Source organism: Suncus etruscus, chromosome 11 (assembly GCF_024139225.1).
Source record: "Suncus etruscus isolate mSunEtr1 chromosome 11, mSunEtr1.pri.cur, whole genome shotgun sequence".
Lineage (NCBI taxonomy): Eukaryota > Metazoa > Chordata > Mammalia > Eulipotyphla > Soricidae > Suncus > Suncus etruscus.
In genome coordinates, this window is record NC_064858.1 from 76,715,134 (window position 1) to 76,740,804 (window position 25,671).

Below are 25,671 nucleotides of genomic sequence, written 5' to 3' on the forward strand. Positions count from 1 at the left end.
ACTTATATTGTTATATCCCTCTTCCCTTTCTTTTTTGTTTTTGTTCTTTGGCTATGTCTGGTGGATTTGTTCTGGTTGGATTGCTTATAGTTTTGAGGACCTTGTGGTGGCAGGAATTGAACCTTGAGTTCCTGCATGCTATCTGTCTAGTCTCTTCCCCTCCCCTCCCCTCCTATCCCCTGTTCAATTCAATCCTCCCGCTCCTTTTCCCTTTCTACCCTCTGCTTTCCTTCCCGCTTCCCTTTCTTTTCCCTCCTAGTTTCTTCCCTCTCTCCTCCCTTCTCCTTTTCTACTCCCATTTTCTCTACTTCTCTTCCCCTACCTTCTCTCCCCTCCACTCCCCTTAACCTCCCCCACCCTGTAAAACACAACCTTTCTCCCCTCCCCTTTCCACTTTTCTCTCCCCTTGCCCCCTTTTATTGTGCTTTTTAGAACATAACAGTACCTTCCTGTGATCAAGGCTTAGTACTCCTACATCTATGCTAAGGGATTCTAGTGGGACTCAGGAAATCATATATGGTATCAGGAATTGAATCCCAGCAGAGGTAGTGCTCTAGCTGCTGTACTATCTCTCAGGCTCCCTGCTCTTTTAAAAGCATCAGATAGAGGGGCCGGAAAGATAGTACAGCAGAAGGGCATTTGCCTTGCACACAGGCTATCCAGGACAGACAGCAGTTCAAATCACTGGCATCCCATACGGTCCCCAGTGCCTGCCAGTAGCAATTTCTGAGCTCAGAGCCAGGAGTAACCCCTGAGCACCACTGGCTGTGAAACAAAACCCAATAGATATTTAGATATTTTAGTCTGTCAGGATAATTTATTTAAAAGAAGAAAGAAAGAAGAAAGCAACAGTAATAATAAATAGTTTATTTATTTTTGTCATGATATGTTTTAAATACGTAAATTTCCCAGATGGCTGATACTTAACCATAATCTCTAAGAGCAAAAGCTTTTAAAATTTGAGTAATTTTGATGAAAGTCAACTTAAATGGGATGACCATTTATCTATCTATCTATCTATCTATCTATCTATCTATCTATCTATCTATCTATCTATCTATCTATCTATCTATTGTTTTTGGACCACATCCAGTGTCAGCTCAGGGGTTACTCCTGGCTCGGGGACCATATAGGACTTCGGAGATTGAACACAGATCCATCTTGGGTCAGCCAGGTGCAAGGCAAATGCCCTACCACTGTGCTATTGCTCTAGCCCCTGGATGACATATTTCTTTTCCTTTTTTGGGGTTGGCCCACACCTCATGGCACTCAGTGATTACTCCTAGCTCTGCTCAGAAATCACTCCAGTCGCTATCGGATGTCTGGGATCCAATTGGGTTCGGTTGTGTGCAAGGCAAACGCTGTACCTGCTCTGCTATCACTGAAGACTCACATACTTCATTTTTAAAACATAGCATACTATAACCCCTATTAATAACTTGAGGTTCACTATTTTGAGTATTTACTGCCCTGTAATGAATTACTGTGGTTTTCTTAGGCATTTGACATATGTAAGACAGAATGACTTAACTGAACAGCCTCTATTGTGCTTTAATAGTTTCTGCAATTTCTTTCTGAGATCTCTTTGTTTATTTGAAATTTGAATTTGATGAAAAATTTTCTTCAACCACAGATGAGCAGTGTTTACTCTGTGGGAAAAGTGAAAATATAGATAAGTAAAATCACTATGAAATATAACCAATATACCACAGATGATGTTATTAGTATGCAAACTATGTTCTCAGCCCTCTGTCACTTAAAAATAAATTTATTTCTGAGTTTTTGAGTAGTATATGAAAGTTTTACATATATTTTAGATACTTAAGAAATTATAGTGAGTTATTTAATAGCTTGAAAAATGTATTTGGGTGGGTAGGGCACTTGCTTTGTACATGGTAGACTGGATTCTGTCCTTGGCATCTCGTATGGTCCCCTAAGCCTATCAGGAATAATTCTCTGAGGCAACATAAGTTCTGAGCATCAAAGGCTGTCTCCCCAAAGAAAATAAGATATTGGGTGGTGGAGAGATTGTACAGTAAGTTTGATGCTTGCTTTGTACACAGCTGACCTGGATTCAATTCCTGGTATCCCATATGGTATCCCAACCCTCATCCCCCAACCCTGCCAGGAGTGATCCTTGAACCAAGAGTATATGCCCTGAGCACAGTTAGGCATACTCAAATTCCCCACCCCTCCAAAAAAAAAAAAAAAAAAAAAAGCTCGTTTTGGATCCTCCCGTGTTCTAATGTCCTGGCCTCATGCTGATTCTTTTCAGGTTTCTTTCACTGGCCCCTCTGATTCCATATACTCTGTGGTCAGCCATAGTCTTTCTCTGGTTCTGTCTATTGCTACCTTCCTGGTCTATCACTCATGCCCCATAGTCTGTTACTGGATATTTATTTATTTTATTTTTGGGCCACACCCGGTGACGCTCAGGCCACGCACTCAGAAATCGCTCCTGGCTTGGGGAACCATATGGGACGCCAGGGATCAATACAGGTCCGTTCTGGGTCAGCCATGTGCAAGGCAAATGCCTTACCGCTGCACCATCACTCAGCCCCCCTGTTACTGGAACTTTTTATTTTTGTTTTTGTTTTTGGGTCATACCTGGGAGACTCAGGGGGACCATATGGGATGCTGGGATTCAAACCACCGTCGTTGTGCATGCAAGGCAAATGCCTTACCTCCATGCTCTCTCTCTGGCCCGCCTGTTACTGGATCTTTTATGACCTGCAGCACAGTGGCTCTTTGTCCCTTTGGCTTTTCTTGTACATGTGGGTGAGAACTACTTTTTTCTGCCTGCTAGGAACAGGTTAGGGATCAAAGAGAAGCTTCCATCTGTGTGAGGTCAAAGAGGAAATTACCTGTCTGGGGACCCTTTTATCTTTTACTATTCCCTCCACCGCACCTCCACCCTCACCCCCATGCCATCCTATGATCTGTTTAGCTGGCTACATATTTGGTGGGCAATGTTTAAAGGGACCAGTTAAATACAGATTGCCTGGATTCCCTTCCTTGCTTTTTGCTTTTATAACATCTCATGCCCCCTTACTTTGAATAGGAGCATAACCAGAAGTTGTGGATGGGGGCTAACATCTCTTGGCCTATTGATGTAGGTCTATGGTTCCGTACTTTGGCTGGCAGCAGTAGGGGGGGGGGTGTTGTTATTGGGATGTAGTACCAAGTGATTGAACTCAGGGCCTTGCACATGGTAGAGAGGCATGTTTATTCCCCACCACAATGAGCCATATCCAGGTCCCAGTTCATCTCTTTTTCTTTTGTTTGTTTGTTTGTTTGTTTTGGGCCACACCCGGTTACACTCAGGGGTTACTCCTAGCTATACACTCACAAATCACTCCTGAATTGGGGGGGGGCATAGGGATACTGGGGATCGAACCTCGGTCCGTCCTAGGCTAGCATGTGCAAGGCAAATATGCCTTACCGTTGCACCACCACTCTGGCCCCTCCAGTTCATCTCTCTCCCCACCCCCCATTTATTTATTTTTTTGTTTTTGTGGAGTCACACACAGCAGCGCTCAGGAGTTACTCTTGGCTCTATGCTCAGAAATCGCTCTTGTCAGGCTCGGGGACCATATGGGATGCCGGGATTCAAACCACCGTCCTTCTGCATGAAAGGCAAATGCCCTACCTCCATGCTATCTCTCCAGTTCATCTCTTTCAGAGTGTTACCTTTTCTCAACTTTCTTGTCGAATTTCTCACATTTTGTCTTACTAATATGGCCTCTTCTTGAGCTGATTTTTTTTTTTTTTTTTTTTGTTTTTTTGGGCCACACCCTGTGACGCTCAGGGGTTACTCCTGGCTATGAGCTCAGAAGTTGCTCCTGGCTTCTTGGGGGACCATATGGGACGCCGGGGGATCGAACCGCGGTCCATCCTAGGCTAGCGCAGGCAAGGCAGGCACCTTACCTCCAGCGCCACCGCCCGGCCCCGGCCTCTTCTATTAAACTGTAAATTAGACTTGATGCTCATTGTAGGTTTATTGGTCCCGTTCCTCACCTCCCTCCGTTTGGGAATCAGACACTTTATTCTCTCTTCTGGTACAGTTTTATATCTGTAGTTTAGTACTCACAGTATACTGCTTGCAATTTTTATGCCTCATAGCTGAATAAGGCATCTTTTTTTTCGTTCATCCATTTTTAGCTCTTAGGTTAGGCTTGCAGTCCTGTTCATCATTGTAATCCTTAAAGAACTCAGGCCTTGCCTCCTAAGGAGCTCTGCCTGTTTAGGTTAAATTGATTCATGTGTCCCAGAGGGTGTGTTATTCATTAGGCTTTTCTTTCCACTCACTTGCTTCTTCCCACTTGTTTGCTTGCATCTAAGCTTTTCCTTTTTAGTGTGGTAGATTTTGGATATTGTGGTTGAAAAGCACATAGCATAAAATTTACCATCTTAATCTATTTTTTAAATACAAGGCTCAATAGTGTTAACTGTTACCACATGCTTGTGAAGTGGCTTTCTGAGATGTGTCTTCTACTTTCCTGTTTTTTTTTTTTTTTTTTTTTTTTGTTGTGGAGTTGGGGTTGCACTTCATTGTGTGGGCAGTGTGAGCGGTTGAACTAGTGGCCTCAATGATATGAGGCATGTTCTCTGCTCTTACCCAAAACTTTTACATTTTACTTAGCTGAAATACTCACACAGCTGTTTTCTATGTGCCCTTAATGAACTGTTCCTGGTAATTGCCAGTATATTTGTCACTGGTCTCTTTGAATTTGCCTGCTTTGACTCTTTTTTTGCCCCTCTGGTGGGGGTATTCAGGGATTATTCCTGACTCTGAGCTCAGGGATCGCTTTTGTCAGGGCTCAAGGGATCAGATTGGGTGCCAGGCTCAAACCCTGGTTAGCTATGTGCAAGGCAACTGCTCAGCCCACTGTACTATCTCTTCAACTCTCCTTTTTTGTTTTTTGAGGAATTTCCATCCTTTTTACTATAGCTGTTGTACCATTTTACAGACTCCCAAATAGTACAGAGGGTCAGCTTCAAGTTTTCCATGTTCTCATGAATTCCTTTTATGGTAATTATATTTCTTTTTATTTATTCAATTTTTTTTGAGAGGAGGTCATACCTGGCGGCACTTGGGTTACTCCTGGCTCTACGCTCAGATTCCTATCCTGGCAGGCTCGGGGGGGGGGGGGGGGCATATGGGATCCCGGGATTTGAACCACAGTCCTTTTGCATGCAAGGCAAACACCCTACCTCCATTCTGTCTCTGGCCCCTATTTATTTATTTTTAATAATTTTAATGTGACCAAAGTGAATTACAGATTTTTCACAGTAATATTTAAGGTACATAGTGACAATTATTTCTGATGAGCAAGAGATGATGTTTCACTGAATTTCGTTTTAACTTTTAATTTTAATTTTTTTGAGTTTTGGGCCACACCCAGCAGTGTGTGTGTGCTTACTTCAGTCTATATTCAGGGATGATTTATTCATTCATTCATTCATTCATTCATTCATTCATTCATTCATTCATTTATTTATTTATTTATTTATTTATTTATTTATTTATTTATTTATTTTTGCTTTTTTGGGGGGGCACACCCATTTGATGCTCAGGGGCTACTCCTGGCTAAGTGCTCAGAAATTGCCCCTGGCTTGGGGGGACCATATGGGATGCGATTTTTAGGGGGGCTACACCCGGCGGAACTCAGGGGTTACTCCTGGCTCTGTGCTCAGAAATCACTCCTGGCAGGCTTGGGATGCTGGGGATCAAACCAAGTCAATCCCAATGCAATGCAAAAGCCCTACCTTTTCAGTGCTATCATTCTGGCCCCAAAATTCAAGGAATTTTTGATAGAATTGAAATATTAACTTATCAGATTGTGACTTGGAATGAAAAAAAATGCAGTTTTATTTTGAGATGTGATTGACAAGATCCCCAAAATCTGATTTATATAAATCTCTATCCTCAGTCATACGATGTATTTTGTCAGTTTCACCTTTCTGTCCAAAACAAGTACATTCTGGAGTTCTGTGACTCACTGTTACTTAGGTGTATGACATTACCTTAAAGGCTGCCCTTCCCTCATTCCAGGAGTTGCTTTGTGTACTGCTACTTCCCAGTTTGAACCTCCTCAAATTCCAAATCCTGTATTTTTTAGTGTGGCATAATTTCTTCAAATGTGCTTGGTATCTCTCAGTCTAGAAATGCTCTATTTAAAAAATAATTTGCAGGGATGTGATAGGGCCCCACCCAATGGTGCCCTGGGTGTGTATATTCAGGAGTGACCCCTAGTGGGAACCGGATGTGTTGCCAAGGTTAAGTCTGAGTCATCTGCATATAGCACAGGAGGACTATTTACCTTTTGTACTATCTCTCTGGCACAAAGGAAAAAAAAATTTTTTTTTGAAAAGAAAAACATTTTTTAATAGAATCACCATGAGACAAACATTTGTTATGATTTTCAGTCATACAATGTCTAATACCAACCCCTTCACGAGTGCACTTTCCTTTCACCAATGTTCCCAGTTTCCCTCCCATTCTCCTCCCAGCCCTTCTTTGCCCTCCCTCTCTACCCTCCCCTCTGCCTGTCTCTGTAGTCATTTTTCTCTCTTTCCCTTTTTTTTCCTTCTGGACACTGAATTTTTAATATTGTTACTGAGGGGGGTATCATCCATATTATTTTACCGCTAAATTTTTACAAAATTCTTCTTCCCCTTGCACTCCCCCATCCTATTCCCCTTCTCCTTTCCTTTTTCTTTCCTTTTCTCCTTCCCCTCCCCCCCCATTGTGATAACTGGGGTTTATATACTTGCTCATGGTGCTGGCACACTTGGTTATGGTGGGTCAAATGGGTCAACACTGGGTTCTAGTGCTCACACACTTAGGTGACAGTGCTGACCAGGGGTCACAGTTTTAGTCATTGTGCTTATCTACCCTTGATCATGATGTTTTTTTTTTTTCCATTGCATACTTTGAATTGTAGCAGTGTAATTACACAATAGTTGTTGAGGATTGCAACTGTTACATGAGGTGGTGCCAGGGGCTCAGACTCATGGACTCATTGGCCATATACTTGAAAGTTAGTTGCTTTGTCACTAAACTATATTCATTCTAAAAAAATAAGTCTGTGACCTGGGAGTCATATACTTTGCTGTTACACCTGGAGTCCTAAACAGTGAAACCCCTGGTATTGTACTTAGCATATGGGGTGGAGGTGCCTAGGATCAAGCTCATCATCATTGGCTTCAGGCTTACAAGATAGTCACTGTACTATTGATCTATCCTGATCTTAACTTTCCTTTCTTGTTTTAATACTACAACTACAATTACATTACACATTACATATTATATATTCTACATCTGTAATATAGTAGTATACATACTACATTTAAATGTACATATTAATACAAAATACATCTTTATTTTTACCCACAGTTTCCTTTTTACTCTCCAAGCCTACCTCCTTTGTAGGCATATTTATTTTTACTTAGGTTTCTTATTGTAACAAAATAGCAAATAAAATGAAAATAGATCAATAAAATCATTTTGTAGTGATTATTATATCACAATGGTTTGTAGATTGGTCCAGCCTTTTTGGAAAACAATTTGGATATTCCTCAAAAAACTAGAAATTGAGTTTCCATATGATCCAGCCATACTACTCCTAGGGAAAAACCCTAGGAACCAAAAACCACAATGCAGAAAAGCCCTCTGCATTCCTATATTCACTACAGCACTATTTACAATAGCCAGAATCTGGAAACAGCTCAAGTGCCTGAGAACAGATGAGCAGATGAGTAGATAAAGAAAACAGTGGTACATCTATACATGGAATACTGTGTGGCTGTTAGGAAAAATTAAGTCATGAAATTTGCTTATACATGGACGGATAGTGAGAGCATTATATTGAGTGAAATGAGGCAGAAGGAAAGGGATAGACATAGAATAATCTCACTCGTTTGTGGAATATGAGAAAAATAAAAAAATAGTATGATAGTAATATCCAGAGATATCCAGAGATGAGGACCAGAAAGATCAGTCCATGGTAGGAAGCTTGCCACAAAGAGTTGTGAATGCAGTTAGGTAGTGAAGGTCCACTATGGCGGGTGGTGAAATGGGGTGGAGGAGAGGGAGAGAGAGTGGAAGGGAGGAGAGATAGGTCTCTAGAGGTTGGCTGGGGTGGGTGGGAAGGAAACCAGGGCAATCTGTGGCAGGGAATTTGCACCGGTGAAAGATAGTGTACATTGGTGGACTTCTATGCAACTTTCCCATTAAATTTGCTGTACTCCCACCCGACTATTGTAAATACTATGGCATTTGGAGATGGTTTTTTGTGGCTGCATATGTGGCCCTGCACTCCAGGAACTATGGAGTGGACCATTTATATGACAGTGGAGGTTAGGTGTGGTGGCTGCTGGGTCTAGCCAGAAGGGAGATTAATCTCTCACCCCTATTCTGAGAATGCCACAGAGTTTTCAGTCCAGAGATTGATCTACCTGAAATGAATTTGGCAGTTTGGCGATTTGTTCCTGGTCTTAACTTTTTTTTTTTTGTTCTTGGTTTTGGGCCTGTGGTGCTCAGGGGTCACTTCTGGTGGTGCTTAGGGACCATATTGGATGTTGGGGATTGAACCTGGGTCAGCTGCGTACAAGGCTCTACTTACTTTGCTATAGCTCTGGCGTCTGGTTATAACTTTTCTTATGGCATCTTATAACCTATGTTGTCTCTAATTTCCAAAGGGAGCTGTTTCAACCTATCGTTCAGCCTTTAGGATTTTCATAGTGTAAATTGACTTATTCCACCATTGCTGTTTGTGACTCAACTTTTTTTTGGGGGGTCTTCTATGTTAGTTATTTATCTGTTTGCTTCTAAAATTTTAGAATTGAGTTGCTTCCTGCCATTCTTTCAAGTTTTTGTGAGTTAATACTTATTTCCCCCACCCCCTTCCATCTTTACTATGATCTAATGAGATATATGCTATAGGTTAGAAAGCACTTATTCTATCATCTTTGACTAGAAATCCCTTGAGCTAGTTTTTATCTCATTTCTTACTTTGTGCTTGTCTCCTGGTCAACCTGTTTACCCACTTAGCATCTCTGACTTCTAATTGTGACTCACATCTTGAGCCATCTTTTACACTTTGCAGTTTCTAGTTTATGGAACCTTTTGGTGCTTCATGGTCTACTTTATTTCTTTTTTTTTTTTTGGGGGGGGGCTACACCCTGTGACACTCAGGGGTTACTCCTGGCTATGCGCTCAGAAGTTGCTCCTGGCTTCTTGGGGGACCATATGGGACGCCGGGGGATCGAACGCGGTCCGTCCTAGGCTAGCGCAGGCAAGGCAGGCACCTTACCTTCAGCGCCACCGCCCGGCCCCTGTCTACTTTATTTCTAAGTGCTTTCATTAAGCAGTATAACTTTTATTGCCCTTTGTCAATTTCCTGGCAACCCCCCAGTACAAATCACTGATCAAAGAATAGGTTTTAGCTATCAGCCTATCTTGTTAACTGCTCAGAAACAATTCTGAACCAACAGCAAATGCCACCATGCCCTTTTTGTTGTTTTGTTTTGGGGCAACACTGACAGTGATTAGAAATTACTTACCATCCAGTGCTTCAGTGTCATTCCTGGTCAGTAGTTTCCAAAACAGGTGATAATATCTCTGGGTGTGGGGGCACTGGAATGATCCAGGCAATTATAGTTGCCTGGGGCACAGTTTTGTTTATTTGAAGTCTTTTTTTACTTAAAGAGCATAGATTTTTAGTGAATTGCTAGATGATTTATTTTTTCTAAAAGGGGGCAGTAGCCCCCTTTGGGATCTTCTGTTTTTGATGTTGTTCAGGAGCTTTGTACTGCTGGGTTAGTATCAAACCTGCAAGGTAGTTCTTAGAGCCATCTCAACACTGGACACATTTAAATTTTAATCTTTGTTGATTTAACACCCGCCTTGATTGCTTTTTTTCATTCTTGCTATCATTTATATTTTGTGATGTCTTTTCAGCTTCTCATCTTTATACTACCTGTTCCTTTATTGATATCTTTTTTCTTGCAGAAGACACGTGTTTGCTTTTAAAGTAAAATGAACATGAATATTAGAACAAACATTATCTTAGGAACTTGGGAGCCTGCATTTATTGTCTTAAGTAGTATAGTTTGAGATTTTCAAGTTACTAAATTTTGTTTTCTTAATTTCTCTCCTCTCCATTATTGTTACTGGTGTTATTTATTATGATGTTATTCATTGCTTGACTGTGGTGTTCACTCCCTTGGAACATTCCTAGTTACAGTACTCACAGGTGCTCGCCAGGACTTGCACTTCCTGGTTGTGGCTCTCATACATCCTTTAGTTGTAGTGCTCATCAGGGATTACATACTTTTAGTTATGATGATTGCACACACTTCTGTGTAGTACAGAATTTGCTTGTTGCTCTGGGTATCGTAGAACTACAAGAATCTTGTAGTGGCACTAGGGATTCTGCCTGTAATTTGCAGAGCATTTGTTCTAAGATATTGAACTATTCCTCTGGAGCCTGAGTAGTCAAAATTTGACCCTGATATATCAGTTTATGGGGTGGGGAGATCATTCACACCTGACAGTGTTCTGGGCTATTTTTGGCTTTATGCTCAAGAGTGATCCCTGGTAGTTCTTGGGTTAGCCATATGTGGTGTCAGGGTTCATGCAAGGATCAAGCCAATCATGAGGTCATCTACATGCAAGGCAAGTGCCTTAACTCCCTGTACCATTTCCCCTGTTCTATGTGTATCTCTATTGATACACTACAAAATCGATAATTAATCTCTTCCTAGTACAGGATTTTTGAGAAGCAAATTAGATAGTAATAATAACTAAATAATTGAAATGTCCTGTGATTTGTGTGTCCTGCCCATCTTGCCTTCTGTAGATGGTTCAGTCAGGCTCAGTTTGGGAGCTCCTTTCATGTCTGTAGTGTGTGGATAGTAGAGGCAGTTGAGGGTTAATTCTGTGGGGTCTCAGCTTGCAGCTTTGCACAAGAAATCAGATAGAGTCACTGGAAAAAGGGTGAGAGAAGATATCAAGCATGGAAAATAACAAGCCCAGCTGACAGCAGAACAGTGTTGAGGTCCTTCTGCACATTTCCACTGATACCTATTTTCCTCTGTCATGGTGGATTTTATCCCAGCCTTCATCCACTCCTTTAATTACTCTTCCAAGGCAAAATCCATATTATTTTCATTATAAATCATCTTCCTGAATGAACAATTAAAATTTTTGGATAACCTTTGATTTTTCTTTCTTGTAATTTAGAAGTTAATTTTCAACAGTAAAGAGGAAGGTGATAGAAGTTCCATTTCTATTTCCTACTTATTCTTTTCACCATGTTATATGGAAGGGTGAAAGGTTTATTTTTTACGGTGTTAGGTTTTGTGCCCAGGCCTCTCACATACAGGGGAAGCCTTGTCCCTGATCTACAATATATGTGTGGTTTTATATAAATTTGTAAAATTTGTGAAAAATAAAATTTCTAACTTGTGTGGTTATCTTTATCCCTAAATTGTAGTGACCTTAAACTTTGTTGAGTGTCTGGCCCCCTCATTATTAAAAAAAAACAACACACACATTAAAATCACGTCTACAAAGGAGATTTTGTTGTTTTTGTTTATAATGTTTAGATGTATTTTCTAGAAAAGTATTTTGCTGTAAGTGGAACTGAAACTATTTGCTAAGGAGACTTCATGATTTCTAAACTTGTGGAAGTGTGCTGAGCATGCTTTTGAAACAGTTTGATTCAGCAAACATTTACTGAATGCTGTGATCAGAGCACTACAGCCACATGCTGAAGATAAACGAAAATGAACAAAACCTAGGTTCTATCTTGAAAGACTTTCCAGTTACTTTTTGACTGTCCTTGCTTCCATTCATCATCATTTCAACCATTTCCTAGCTAGGGGAGAATTTGGGCTCAGTTCTGAAAGCTTTAAATTTATTTTGCTTAAAGAGATGGTTGATGGCTTGCCTTTGTTTTGACAGAACTTAAAATGCTGTATTTTACTGCCTAATCCTTGCCACTGCATAATTGTCAACCTTTTTTTTTTTTTTTCAGGAATATTGGCACAATGTAAAAAACTTCATTAATAATTGTATCCCACTTTTTTAAAGAGCATAAATCTGTGATGATCGTGTGGTGAAATACAGTAACAGAATACATTCTGGAGTGCCAGTTTCTCCTTCCATAAATTAACATTTGTCTTAAGAGTCTGCTTTTCATGATGCATCTTGATCCAGCCTCTGATGCTGTGACTCTTCATTGATGCTATTAAATCAGATTTGAACAGTGCTAGGAGACAGTTGAGAGTATGAGAACATGCCAAATGCCAGCATCTTGGCTAGAGTTATACTGCTGAAACAAAAGACTCACTTGGCATCCAGAAACTGAGGCCACATTATGCATGCACTATTATGCATGTAAGTTATTTTTTTGTTTTTGTTTTTGGGCTGCATCTAGGGATGCTTAGGGATTACTGCTGAATGCCCTCGGGACACAGTCCTGGTGATACTTGGGTCCATATGTGATTCTGGGAATTGAGCCTGGCTCGACTGCATGCAAGGCAAGTAATCTACCCACTGTACTGTCCAACCCTTACATGAGAGTTCTAATAAAGCCACACAGGGCATTTTATTTGTGCAAAAACTAAATGGTTAAGTATTCCATTAGATTTTTTCTTAAACCTATCCTAGACTATTAGCACCTAAGTCAGAAAAAGTAAACCCCACAAAATCCTCAGATGCAGCCACATGTTCAGAAGTCAGAATTTTACTTCATCAGCTCCAGTTTTCAGTTTCTTTTGAGATACGAGCTTGAAAATCTACCATGGAAAGCTCTTTTCTAGGTGCTTCAGGGATAAAGAGACAAGTAAGAAGAGTGAAAAATCTGTGAAGGAGTTGACAGATTTAGTAGAACAACTATCTCTGATCCTTCTGCCATCTCAGAATATAGCCTTTTCTTTCTGATCTCTCCTGGTACGACTTCGTATTGATCCAGGCTTATTTAGTATAATCATTCCAACACAATTTGTGTGATCTTATTCATAGTGTATAGTAGGAAGGAAGCATTACAGTCAGAAACAGTGCTTTGAGTCTGGAGGGTATCTGCAGTGATTGTTGGAGAAGGCCACTGTAGAAACCTGAGTTGCGGGCCTGGAGAGATATAGCACAGCGGTGTTTGCCTTGCAAGCAGCTGATCCAGGACCTAAGGTGGTTGGTTTGAATCCCGGTGTTCCATATGGTCCCCCGTGCCTGCCAGGAGCTATTTCTGAGCAGACAGCCAGGAGCAACCCCTGAGCACTGCCGGGTGTGGCTCAAAAACAAACAAACAAAAAAAAAAAAAAGAAAAAAAAGAAAAGAAACCTGAGTTGCTTCTCCCCTCCCTGCCCCTCCTTCTCCTTTTCACACACCTCCTTTTCTTTTTTTTTTTTTTATTTTTTATTTTTAATTATGAGAACAGTGCTGCAAAGAAAGAAGACAAGGTAAAGTTACAGTGGAAGGACAATCACCCATAAACAGAGTTCTCAGAAGAAATCCCCTTGCTGGTGCCTAAATTTTGAACTTACAGTCAAAGAACATTAAGAAAAATAAAACAGAACCCATGTACAATTACTTTGTCCACAAGTCCCCAGATTGTAGTACATTAGAACATTTCTTAGCAGTACACAAAGCAATCTAAAGCCATGAAATTGAAGGCATAGTATTTTTTTTACATTTTCATGCACATGCATATTAGTTTAAGTTAACATCAAAGTTTAAGTGGTTTTTTTTTTTTTTTTTTTTAAGGTTTAGAGTCAAAGGAGCACAGTAAAAATGGTGTTAGAGTGGCAAATATTGTTTGCATAGGCCCATCAAAATATGGGGGACATGGAAAGGAAAAGCCTTGGCCTAAATACAAGGAGACCCTACCCCTGAAGTTTCCTGGCATAAGACCAACTCTAGGCTCCAGGCAAGCTAGTTAGTTCAATCCAAGTCATTGTTTATATAGTGCCAATACAGTTTTATTTTTCACGCAATCTCTATTGTTGGCATCAGGATCCCTTTTCTTTCCTTTCCCTCTCCCCTTCCTTTCTTTTTTAGTAATGTTAGGGATCAAACACAGGTCTTTTGCATACAAGGAATGTGTGTGTTTTACTGAAGCATGCCCTTACCCCTTGAGTTACTATTTAAGAGCCATTTTCCTCTTAGGAATTCTGATTCAGTGGCCTGAGAGATAGTACAGCAGGTAGGGTATTTACCTTGCATGCAGCCAACCTGGGTTTGATACCTGACAGCCCATATGGTCCCCTGAGCCCCACCAGAAATGATTTCTGAGTGTAGAGCTACAAATAAGCCCAGAACATAACTGTATGTGGTCCCATTTCCCCATTCCCCACCAAAAAAAAAAAAAAAATTCTGATGCTGTTGCTTGTTAGTTTTCTTTTTTATTGTTGTTTATTTGGGTCTTTAAACAATGCTGGAGGTGGGGTAGGGGCTACTCATGGGGCTGCTCCTGGCTGGGCACTTCAGTGTTTGGACTCTGATGCTGCTTGAACTCAGCAATGCTAGAGGCCTCTGTAGTCTGCTTGTTACTTCTCTGAGGTTCATGTGGTCCACCCCTTTGTGCTATCTCAGCCCCAATATTTTCAGATGGAGTCCGCAATTGTTCAGTAGGCAGAACCAAATCTGGGCAATCTTTGATCAAAGTTAGTTTTTGTTTAGCTTTATTTTTGTTTTTCTGGTGCCAAGAATGAGTCCAGGGTCTCACCACATGCAAAGCATGTGCTCTACCACTGAGCTACATCCTCAGTCTATTTTAGTTTTGTTTGCATTTCCTTTTTATACAGAGTGTGTGTTTTCCCTTCCTCATACCAAAAATGGCATATTGGTGTGGCAGTATTTCACATTAAATCATTTTTTATTTATTTGAATAATTTGTCTTCTTAAGTATTTTTCAAGAGACCAAAGATAAATATTTACAAGACATATTAAAGTATATGGGATAGGGTTTGTTCCCCAGCACACTATGATCCCCTGAGTGTCAAGTGGGGAGTAACTTTAGAGCACTGCCAAATTGGTCAGGAAACCAAACCAAACCCAAAGAACCATAAAGGAAGTTTTGGAAATCAGGGCAACCTATGAGTGCAGTGCCAGTGATTCTGCTCTTTGGGAACCAGGTGATCTTCAGAGAACTGAACCAGTGTCAAGTTTGTGGTCCGCTGATGAACACTGAGCCAAAAGCATATTGACCCTACTTCATCACAGAAACACTAAAGAGCTGAGGGCAGAGGAAAAATAAGAGTCTTAAATTACTTTATTAGCATTACATTAGTTTAATTAGGTTAAAGGTAGATTGTGTCTGTTTAAACTTGATGGTAGGATCTGGAAGAGAGGAGAGAGCAGAAATAACAAACCTCTTATCCACCCAGGCTCTACAAAAAAAGAAAAAAGTATGGTTTAACAGCTGGGAGCCAAAACCTTTATAGTTAATAACTGTGAAGGTAAATGAAGTTATTTGGTATTGGAGCTAAATTGATTTGCCATCTGAGTTTCAAAAATAGGTGCATCTCCCCTGGGCCCACTGGTTAATGCTAGGTAGGGGAAGATGTTCACGGTGTCTAGTTTTCTGCCAATCAATTCCTATTGAAAGTGTGCTCATGGAGAAGGAAGATACAACGAAACTGCTTGTTTTTTCTGAATTTGCTAGTCAAAACAGTCAGTAGCTTCTAGAACAGTGACTTTGTTGTACTGCACCTGGTGACGTTCAGAAGTTACTGTGGGTCTGCACTCAGGAATTACTACTGGTGGTGTTCTGGGAACCATATAGGATGCTGGGGATCGAACCTGGGTTGAGCAAGGGCAAGGCAAGTAGTGCCTTACACTGTATGATTCTTTCAGACCCAAGACGTACATCTAAGTGGCAAAGAAGAGCTGATGTACCATATCTGGTGATCTCCATTCATGGAAGAAAACCAGAGAAGCAAATGTCTCCCTCTAGCAACTTGGTTTCTCTTCCCATGGATGACTTAGTAGATAAAATGACTTAGTGTCAGTGTCAGAAATCATAGCACAGGGGCTAGAGAGATAGCACAGCAATAGGGGGTTTGCCTTGCACAGAGTGGATTCAGGATGGAAGGTGGTTCGAATCCTGGCATCTCATATGGTCCCCGGAGCAAAAAAAATAAATAAATAAATACAAGAAAGAAAGAAAGAAAGAAAAGAAAGAAATCATAGCACAATTAGGACAAGGAGCATAATCAGGCAGCTGACATCTTGGGAGTGATAGCAAACATTTTTGTGTTACAGTCAAGGAATTATTTTCTTTGCCTTTCTGATTTTGCATATTTCTGCTCCACAGGAAATGGTGGGCTACAATTTAAGTTTTCTGCTGCCCTTTGACATTTAAAACTATACCTATTCCAGTCCTTTCCTTTTTTTCCTTTCAAAGACACTTTTTGTTTGCCTACCCTCAAACCCTAGTGTTTCCCATAGCTATAGCCAACTTTCTTTTCACTTGACACTCACATCTTGGCAATCAGCCACTTAAGAAAGTTTTAACTGTTTTCTTTCTTAATCTTTTCCAAATCTTTATCTTCTACCCAGATCTCTCTGTTCTGAGCACTTTTCTCCTCCCTTGCCATACTTTTTCATCCTCTCCATCCTTCTCCCTTTATGCCTTTGATGGCTCCTTTTTATTCTTCCACTTATTCAACAACTCAGAAATCTCTGCATTTATTTTGTGTCTTTGACTAAAAAAGTAGTATAGGGGCTTAAGTGTTTGTCTTGGATGTTGCTGACCAGTTCAATCCTCGGCATAACATATGGTACCCCTGAGTATCACTAGGAGTGATTCCTGAGCACAGCTGAGCATCAACCAAACAACCCTCACACTAAAAAGAGAAAATTAGGGGAAAACTCCCACATCTAATATGCCTATTTGTTTAAAATATTTGTTAAAATAGTGCAAAGTATAGTCTTTCCCTCATTAGGATTCTGGTTGGTTGTCGCCTTTTAATTAAGTCCATTACTCTTCTATGGAGTTATGCTATCATTCAACTTTGTATACACTTTAAGTTTATTTATTTGGTTGTTTTTTGGTTTTGGGGCCACACCTGGCAGCATTCAGGGGTTACTCCTGGCTTTGCACTTAGAAGTTACTCCTTGCTGACTCAAGGATGCTGGGGGATCAAACCTTGATTGGCCATGTGTAAGGCAAACACCCTACCCACTGTGTTATCATCACTCTCCCTTTCACATCAGTTTTGCATGTTCTAGATTACATTTTGATAACTCATTCTGTAGTTTAGTCATTCATACCTCACCATATGCACCTTGACAAAAGTTCCATATTTGCTTCATTAATATCTCCTCTCTATGTAGTATGCTGTAAACCATCATGAATTGATACTTAGTAGGTAATATGAAAAGTAGTTATCCCTCTCAGGAATGTTTATTGAGATACCATTATTTACAGGGTTGTTTGCAGAGACACCATGATTTACAGAGTTGTTCACAATAGATTTATTTTAGGCATACAATGTCCAAACACCACTCTCACCATCAGTATCCCTTTCTCTTCACCATTGTCCCCAGGTGCCCTTCCAACTCTCAGCCTGCATGCATGGCAGGCATATAACAAATTTATTTTATGTTACTTGGTCTAATAAAACTTAAAGGAATGGCAAATAGAATCATAAATCAGTAAAAGTTAATTGTGATGATTAATTGCTATATGTTTTTATCCTTGCTTAATCTATAGAGGACAGTACACCATTAGTGAATGCCATGCTCAATGCCACATTTTGAAAAGTTTATCCTGTTCTTTAGATAAACTCTTTCAACACTCTTTACAAAACCGGTTTTAAGGCTATGAATTTTCTAAATTGTTGCCTATCAATGAAGCTCTGTATTGTTTTTTCAAATATGAATGAATAATATAGATGGAATAGAGTATTCTTGATGAAATGTTCATGTCACTGAGGGTTTGTCTATTATATACTATATTCTTTTTTGCTTGTAGAATCTCATTTGATAGATCTTCTGTTTTTTTTTTTTTTTTTTTTTTTTTTTGGTTTTTGGGTCACACCCGGCAGTGCTCAGGGGTTATTCCTGGCTCCAGGCTCAGAAATTGCTCCTGGCAGGCACGGGGGACCATATGGCTTCTGTATTTCTTATAGGTTTTCCTCTGTAAATTCCTTTTTTGATCTTGCTGCTTTCAGTATTCTGTCTTTGGATTTTGTAATTTTGAATAATTTTGAATAATCTTAGAGTTTTCCTAATTAGGTCTATTTTCACTGGGACCTTCAGGCCTCTTGGATCTTGGTACCTGTAATTCTCAGCTTTGAAAAGTTCTTAAGTGTGTAACTTTATTTAAACCCCTGGTTTATCAAGTTGTTTATAATACAGTTGTTTCTGGCATTCAAGTGTTTCAACACCAATCTCATCACCATTGTCTCCAAGCCTGACCCCTTGGCAGGCACAAAATAATTTTTTTATATTGCTTGTAATAAATGGCTATTGGAATTACTACAAATTACTTCTGTGTGTGTATGTGTGTGTATGTGTTGGGGTATTTCGTTCAACCCCATTCTGAAAATAGTAACAGATTTTTCAGCACTGTATGTAGTCTGGTCCCACCTGAGAAAGTTCAGCTGTTCATGTTATTTGAGTTCTGTCATAGACCCTGGTCATTTCTATTAGAGGTTTGTAGGGTGTGGTACCAAAACAAAGATTACTTATTATATAGGATATGAAATCTTGTTGATTAGTTCCCCCTCCCCCCCCAGGGAATGTCTCCCCAACAATGCCTGGGTCCTCTCAGCAGTACTCCACCCAGGTGTGGATTTGATGCTTGGACTTAGCAGTGCAGGGACATCAGGACCATACTCTGTAGTGCTTAGGGGGCCTGCAGTGTTGGAGATCAATCTTAAGTCCTTGCACATGCAAGGCTTATCTCACACTCCTTTTTATTTGATAAAGAACAGGATTAATTGGGGGATAGAGAGAATAGCAATGAAGGAGCAGGACTCACGAGGGGCTGCTCTGAGGCTCTCAGTACCATTTGTCCAGATGTCCATGATTAGTGGCAAATTTGACCCTACAGCCATCTGGGATGAACTGCTTCTCATGTCTTGAGATTCATCCACATTTAACTTGGTAAAGCTCAACTTCTTGGAGATGTGGATCTCCAGGTGGTCAGGAAATCTGAACTTGAATAAAGAGCTTCAATTACACGCTCTTTGCAGCTTGGTGCAGGTAGATGTGTTGACTTGTCTAATGTGGGAACTGGATGCCGAGCCCTGGTGTTTTCCAAAAGTGTCCCACACACCTGTCCAGAGTCTACATCTGGAGACAGCAAGGTCCTAGGAGGAAATCTATGACAGCAGCAGGCTACAGCATTCCCAGAGGGACTGGTGTTTGCAGACTGCACTCCAGTTCATGTGGGAAAGAGCAGTCTGTGCAATTGGCTGCAATGTTTACCTTTCTTAGCTATCTGCCCTGCCTCTAGTTAATTTTTTTCTAGTTAATTTTTAATGCTGAATCATACTGAAATTCATTGGTCTGTCTTGAAGTTGGATGATTTTTAGTCATATACTTTGGTAACTTAATCAGAATAATCATACATGTTAGTAACTTACTCATAAGTATAATCATATACTTTGATAACTTAACCAAAGTTAATCATGATTGACTTAAAAATATTTGTTTATTTTTGGACCATATCCAAAAATGTTTTGGAGTTGATCTCAGCACTTGAGGGTCCTTTCCTAGGAGTGCCTGGGATCATCCCTGGGCCTCTGTGTGATAAAAATGTGTTCCGGGCCCGGAAAGATAGCACAGTGGCGTTTGCCTTGCAAGCAGTCAGTCCAGGACCAAAGGTGGTTGGTTCGAATCCCGGTGTCCCATATGGTCCCCTGTGCCTGCCAGGAGCTATTTCTGAGCAGACAGCCAGGAGTAACCCCTGAGCACCACCAGGTGTGGCCCAAAAAACCAAAAAACCAAAAAAAAAAAAAAAAAAAAAAGAAACCTGGCTGTCCTAACTTACATGTCAGATTTTACAGATTATTAATGTTTTGTACTGAATTAAAAATTGAATTTAGTGTATTAATTAGAATTATGGCCTTTTATTTTTGGAGAAAGTAATCAAAAGTTATGTTCAGGGCCAGAGCAATAGCACAAGTTGTTTGTCTAATATATGGCCTACCTGGTTTTTTCTCGTTGGCATCCTATATGATCCCCTGAGCCTGCCAGGATTAATTTCTGAGTGCAGAGCCAATACAATAGTAACTCCTGAACACTTCCAGTGTAGCCCCTCCAACCTCCCAAAAAAGATTTTGTTTAGGATCTGAGTGATAGTGGGTATGGGATTTGCTTTGCATGTCTGACCTGGTTTAATCCTCAGCATTCGTATGGGCCCCTGAGCACCACCAATAGTAGTTCCTGAGTGCATAGCCAGGGATAATTCCTGGTGTGTTTTTTTTGGAGGGGGGCTTGGGGGGGCCACACCCAGCAGCGTTCAGGGTTTACTCCTGGCTCTACGCTAAGAAATCGCCCCTGACAGGCTTGGGGACCATATGGGATGCCAGGAATCAAACCACTGTTCATCCTGGGTTGGCATGTGCAAGGCAGATTTCCCTACCACTATGCTATCACTCTGTCCCTTTTATTAAAAATACATATTCTTGTATAGGTGGGCCCTTCCCCTGACTTCCTTTTTCCCTAATCTCTTCCTTTGAGATGTAAAAAACCAGGATAGTTGCTTTTGTATCTGATTTGATTTTCCCTGACTTGGGATTGGGGGTTTGTTTGAATTAAGAGAGGAGACAGGCTTTGGGCTCAGCAGAATGAACACATGGCAGAGAAAAGCCATAAGGTAAAAGCAGACTGAATGGATATCATTTCAGACTGCTTGGTATTATTTCTCTGCTGCTACCTTGCTTCATCAGACCTGTCCACCTAAGGGGTTAGAAACACGGTGCCTAGGGTGGTCTCACCCAACTCGTGGATGTTTTTTATTTTTATTTTCTTTTAAAAAATTTTTTTTTATTTTACATTCTTGGACCTTATTAAATCTTAAACAATGTCAGGAGAAGGGGCTACAGCGATAGCACAACAGGTATGACATTTGCCTTGCATGGTACCAACCCAGGTTTGATCCCTGGCATCCTATATGGTCACCTGGGCCTACCAGCAATAGTTTCTGAGTACAGAGCCAGAAGTAACCTCTGAGAGCTACTTGATGTGGTTCCAAAACAACAAAAATGGGGGCTGGAGAGATAGCATGGAGGTAGAGTGTTTGCCTTGTATGCAGAAGGACGGGTTTGAATCCCAGCATCCTATGGGACGCCGCCAGGGGATCGAACTGCAGTCTGGTCCATCCTAGGTTAGCGCGTACAAGGCAGATGCCTTACCACTTGCACCACCACTCCGGCCCCATCTCTAGATTCTTTTTCTTGGTCGTCATAATATTAAATATGTATTCTTGCATCTTATTTAATGGTTAGGCTGTTAGGTTTCTGAAAACATTTTTCAGAAAAATAATTAAAATAATATCTTTATTTAAGCACCATAATTACAAACATGTTTGTAGTTGGGTTTCAGTCATGAAAAGAACACCCCCCCTTCACCAGTTCAGTATTCCCACCACTGATGCCTCCCATTCTCCTCCTCCCTCACCCCCTGCCTATATTCAAGACAGGCTTCTAATTCTCTCACTCATTAACATTGCTATAATAGTTGACAGTGTAGTTATTTCTCTAACTGCATTCACCACTCTTTATGGTGAGCTTCATATTATAAGCCAGTCCTTCAAGCACTCATCTCTATTGTCTGTGAGCATTATTACAATAATGTCTTTTACTTTTCTCAAAACCCAGAGATGAGTGAGACTAATCTGTGTCTATCTCTCTCCCTCTGACTTATTTCACTCAGTATAATAGTTGCCATGTCCATCAACGTATAGGAAAATTTCATGACTTCATTTCTCCTGAAGGCTGCATCGTAAGTATCCCATTGTGTATATGTACCACAGTTTCCTTAGCCAATCATCTGTTGAAGGGCATTTGGATTGTTTCCAGATTCTGGCTATTGTAAATAGCACTGCAATGAATATAGGTGTGTAGAAGGCATATTTGTATTGTGTTTTTGTGTTCCTAGGGCATACCTAGAGTGATATTGCTGGATCATATGGGAGCTCAATTTTCAGTTTTTCAAGGAATCACCATATTGTTTTCCTTAAAGGCTGAACAAGACAGCATTCCCACCAGCAGTGAATGAGAGTTCCTTTCTCCCCATATCCCCACCAGCACTGATTGTTCTTGTTCTTTGTTTTTTTTTTAAATTATTTTTATTTAAAACACCTTGATTACAAATATGATTGTAGTTGTATGAGTACAGTCATGTAAAGAACACCCCCCCTTCACCAGTGCAAGATTCCCACCACCAATTGCCCAGATCTCCCTCCTCCCCACCCCACCCACACCTGTACTTGAGACAGGCTTTCTATTTCCCTCATTCATTCACATTGTTATGATAGTTTTCAGTGTAGTTATTTCTCTAACTGCACTCATCACTATGTGGTGAGCTTCATGTCATGAGCTGCACCTACATGGGTAAATGGGGGGAAATAATGGTTGGGACTGAGGCAGTAAAAGATTAGAAATGAGCTTTGTAGGGCAGTATCAAGGTCACAATACAAGATGGATATTATGCATATATAAACTATATGCATGTAATACTATCAATATATATTGTTTTTTTTTTATGGAATTGAGACTGTTTATTCTTGACAAAATTGGGTAAAGTAGACAATACAAGCTTGATTATAATCTAGAGAGAAATCTTACATGGAGAATTTTTTTAAAAAATATATGGCACTTACATTTTATTTTGCTAATTTTGAGTCTCGGAAAGAGAGTGAGGGGACGAGAAATAAATTTTCCTGGAAATTAAAATGCTTTAAAAAGCTAACTAAAATTTTGTTAGTTAAATCTACCAATAAGCCTTACAGACACTACCAGAGGGCCAGCATTATAAGATAAAAGCCTCTAAGTAGGATTGCAAGAGCTAGCTAATAGCAACTGAGAAAAAAAAAAGCATTCATCTTTTTTTTTGCATCAAGAAATAAAATATGCCAAAGATAGAACTAGAATAGAAGGAGAATCTTCACACATCTAGGGGTTGATAAACAGTGCAAGTTTCAATTTTCTCAGACAAGCAGACCTCCACAATGACAGCACAGACTTTGGCTATTGCTTGCCTGTGAGAACCACTAATTGTGGTGAGACTGATGCCTTTGGTGAAGAGGCAGACATTACTAAACCAAGGACTGAACACTTCAGAGTTCAACAGCTTCAAGAACGCTCAAGTATCTACCAACAAAAGCCAGTCAGCCTTGTGTTGTACTGGCAGAAGTGGTCCTGTCAGGGATACTGTCAGTTCTGGTTGTGAGAGTGGCAACTGATGAAAATACATGGTTCAGGGAGAAATGGGTAATAAGATATAACCAAACATAACTGTCTTGGTAAATGTGAAAGCCTTGAAGGATTTAAACGTTATTCTAAAGTAATCTCCTTTCCCAACAACCCCTCAAATACATAGTGATCATGCCAAATTTCAGACATACTAATACTAGCTGGATAAGAAACATTTAAAATAAAACATTTATCCAATAAGAATGCCAAATAGTAGTTTGTCTTACTTATTTTATACATGAAAAAATGTTATTGACAACTGTTAGGCATTATGCAATGATCAATAAATTGATTATGAATTTTCAGTTAAGTGGACATATAATCTAAAATTTAAAAACAAGTTCCAGAAAAGTATATAAAAATTTAACATGAGATTTTAAATATGGTTTATATTTGTAGTTTCATGTTAAAAAATGCTTCAAGTGTACTGATGAAAATTACTCTTTATAAATGGTGCTGTGGGTAATGTCAGATTATAAACTATAAAAACTATTTTTTTTTTTTGGTTTTTGGGCCACACCCGGCAATGCTCAGGGGTTACTCCTGGCTGTCTGCTCAGAAATAGCTCCTGGCAGGCACGGGGGGACCATATGGGACACCGGGATTTGAACCAACCACCTTTGGTCCTGGATCGGTTGCTTGCAAGGCAAACACCATTGTGCTATCTCTCCGGGCCCTAAAAACTAATTATTTTTTATGGAATTAGAAAGCTAACATTGTCATAGTCAAACTTCTTGGAATCAGTTTTCAATTCTCACTCAAATTAAGGTGATATATTAATAATCTAAAAAACATCTGTTTTCTAACCAACAAAAGTCTATTGAATTCAAGTTATTCATGTTGAATGATCAAATCTCTGAGTAGGCCTGAATGGCGAGACCTGGAATTGATGTGGGTTGCAGTTAATCAATGTATTGAGTCATCCAGCGGAAGCCTTCTCCATAACCTTGCCTTTTGAGCACACTGCACATGAAAACTTCTAAGGGCTGGGCATTCAGTTCTTTCAAAGACACGTTGCCTTTTCCTGTTGTCTGACCATATAAACCAAACATCTCTCTTAACCCGGTCTTCACTGATGGCTTTAGGTCTGTCGATTTTATTTCCAAGAATCAGGATAGGTACGTTGGCAATGGTTTCATCTGTCATAGTGAATCAAGTTCTTTTGATTCTAGCAGCCTTTCATTGTCTGCACAATCCACCAGAAATACAATACCATTGATAGCAGGAAGGTAGTTTTTTCCACACTCTTCGAGCTTGAACATGTCCACCCAGATCAAAAGTTGTAAAGGTCATGCCAGCAATGGTTAATTCTTCTGAAGTAGGATGTAATGTTGGGACCTGTTGTCCAAGTCTGTCAACTTTCAGCATGAGTAGCAATGTTGTTTTTCCTGCATTATCCAATTTACCAGTTTTCTTATATAATCCTAAAAACTGTAGCACGCTGCTGAAACCACTGTAAGTCCAGTCAAATATGAAGGACATATCCAAATCTTATGGGGTCTGCGCCGGGAGAGAAGAACGCGATTCCTTGCTGGCCTCCGGCTCTCTGCTGCCTCGGAGCCCCAACTGCAAAGCACGATGGCGGCCGCGGACCCAAATCCCGTCTATCAATATATATTATACGCATGGGGGCACTAGCCCCCGTGTAGTTTTTGAAATTGAGACCAAGGAGAAAAAATTTCCAGTGACTGTCTCAACATAAACCAGTGCTGCAACAGCCCGCCCTCCTCTCAAAGCACATTCCCATTAGTGTAGAGAGAGGTAGGGGGAAAGCCTGATGACCCCTATAGAGTCCACCTGGACCAGTGCCCAGGGAAGGCCTGGAGTCCAGGGGAGGAAAAGGGGAATGGCTGGGGGCCTGCCAAGCCTCTCAGCACTCCCCAGGCTAGAGAGAAGGCCTCCAGCATGGGGCCTCCCCAAACCCCATACCTGGCAAGAGCTGGCCTCCAGAATCAAAGGGGAAAGTGGAAGCCAGATATCTGGCCACCCTCCTCCCCTTGCACCTCCCCCCCTGGAGTACAGAGGGTGGAGGTAAGCCTGAGGACCCCTAAGAGTCCACCTGAACCCACTTCTGGCCATCTAAGCCAGCACCCAGGGAAGGCCTGGAGTCTAGGGGAGAAAGAGGAGGACAGCTGGGGGCCTGCCAAGCCTCCCAGCTCTCCCCAGGCTAGGGAGAAGGCCTCCGGCATGGGGCCTCCCCTAACCCCATACCTGGCAAGAGCTGGCCTCCAGAAT

General features: G+C 40.7%; 1 protein-coding gene and 1 pseudogene across 1 annotated transcript in view; one reads left to right on the forward strand and one right to left on the reverse strand.

Annotated features, from left to right (window-relative positions):
- The window catches only part of DIP2B (disco interacting protein 2 homolog B), a 262,889-nt gene that overhangs the window by 56,348 nt on the left and 180,870 nt on the right, over positions 1-25,671 (forward strand). The window lies entirely within an intron of this gene.
- LOC126022637 (GTP-binding protein SAR1b-like) lies at positions 24,120-25,033 on the reverse strand (annotated as a pseudogene).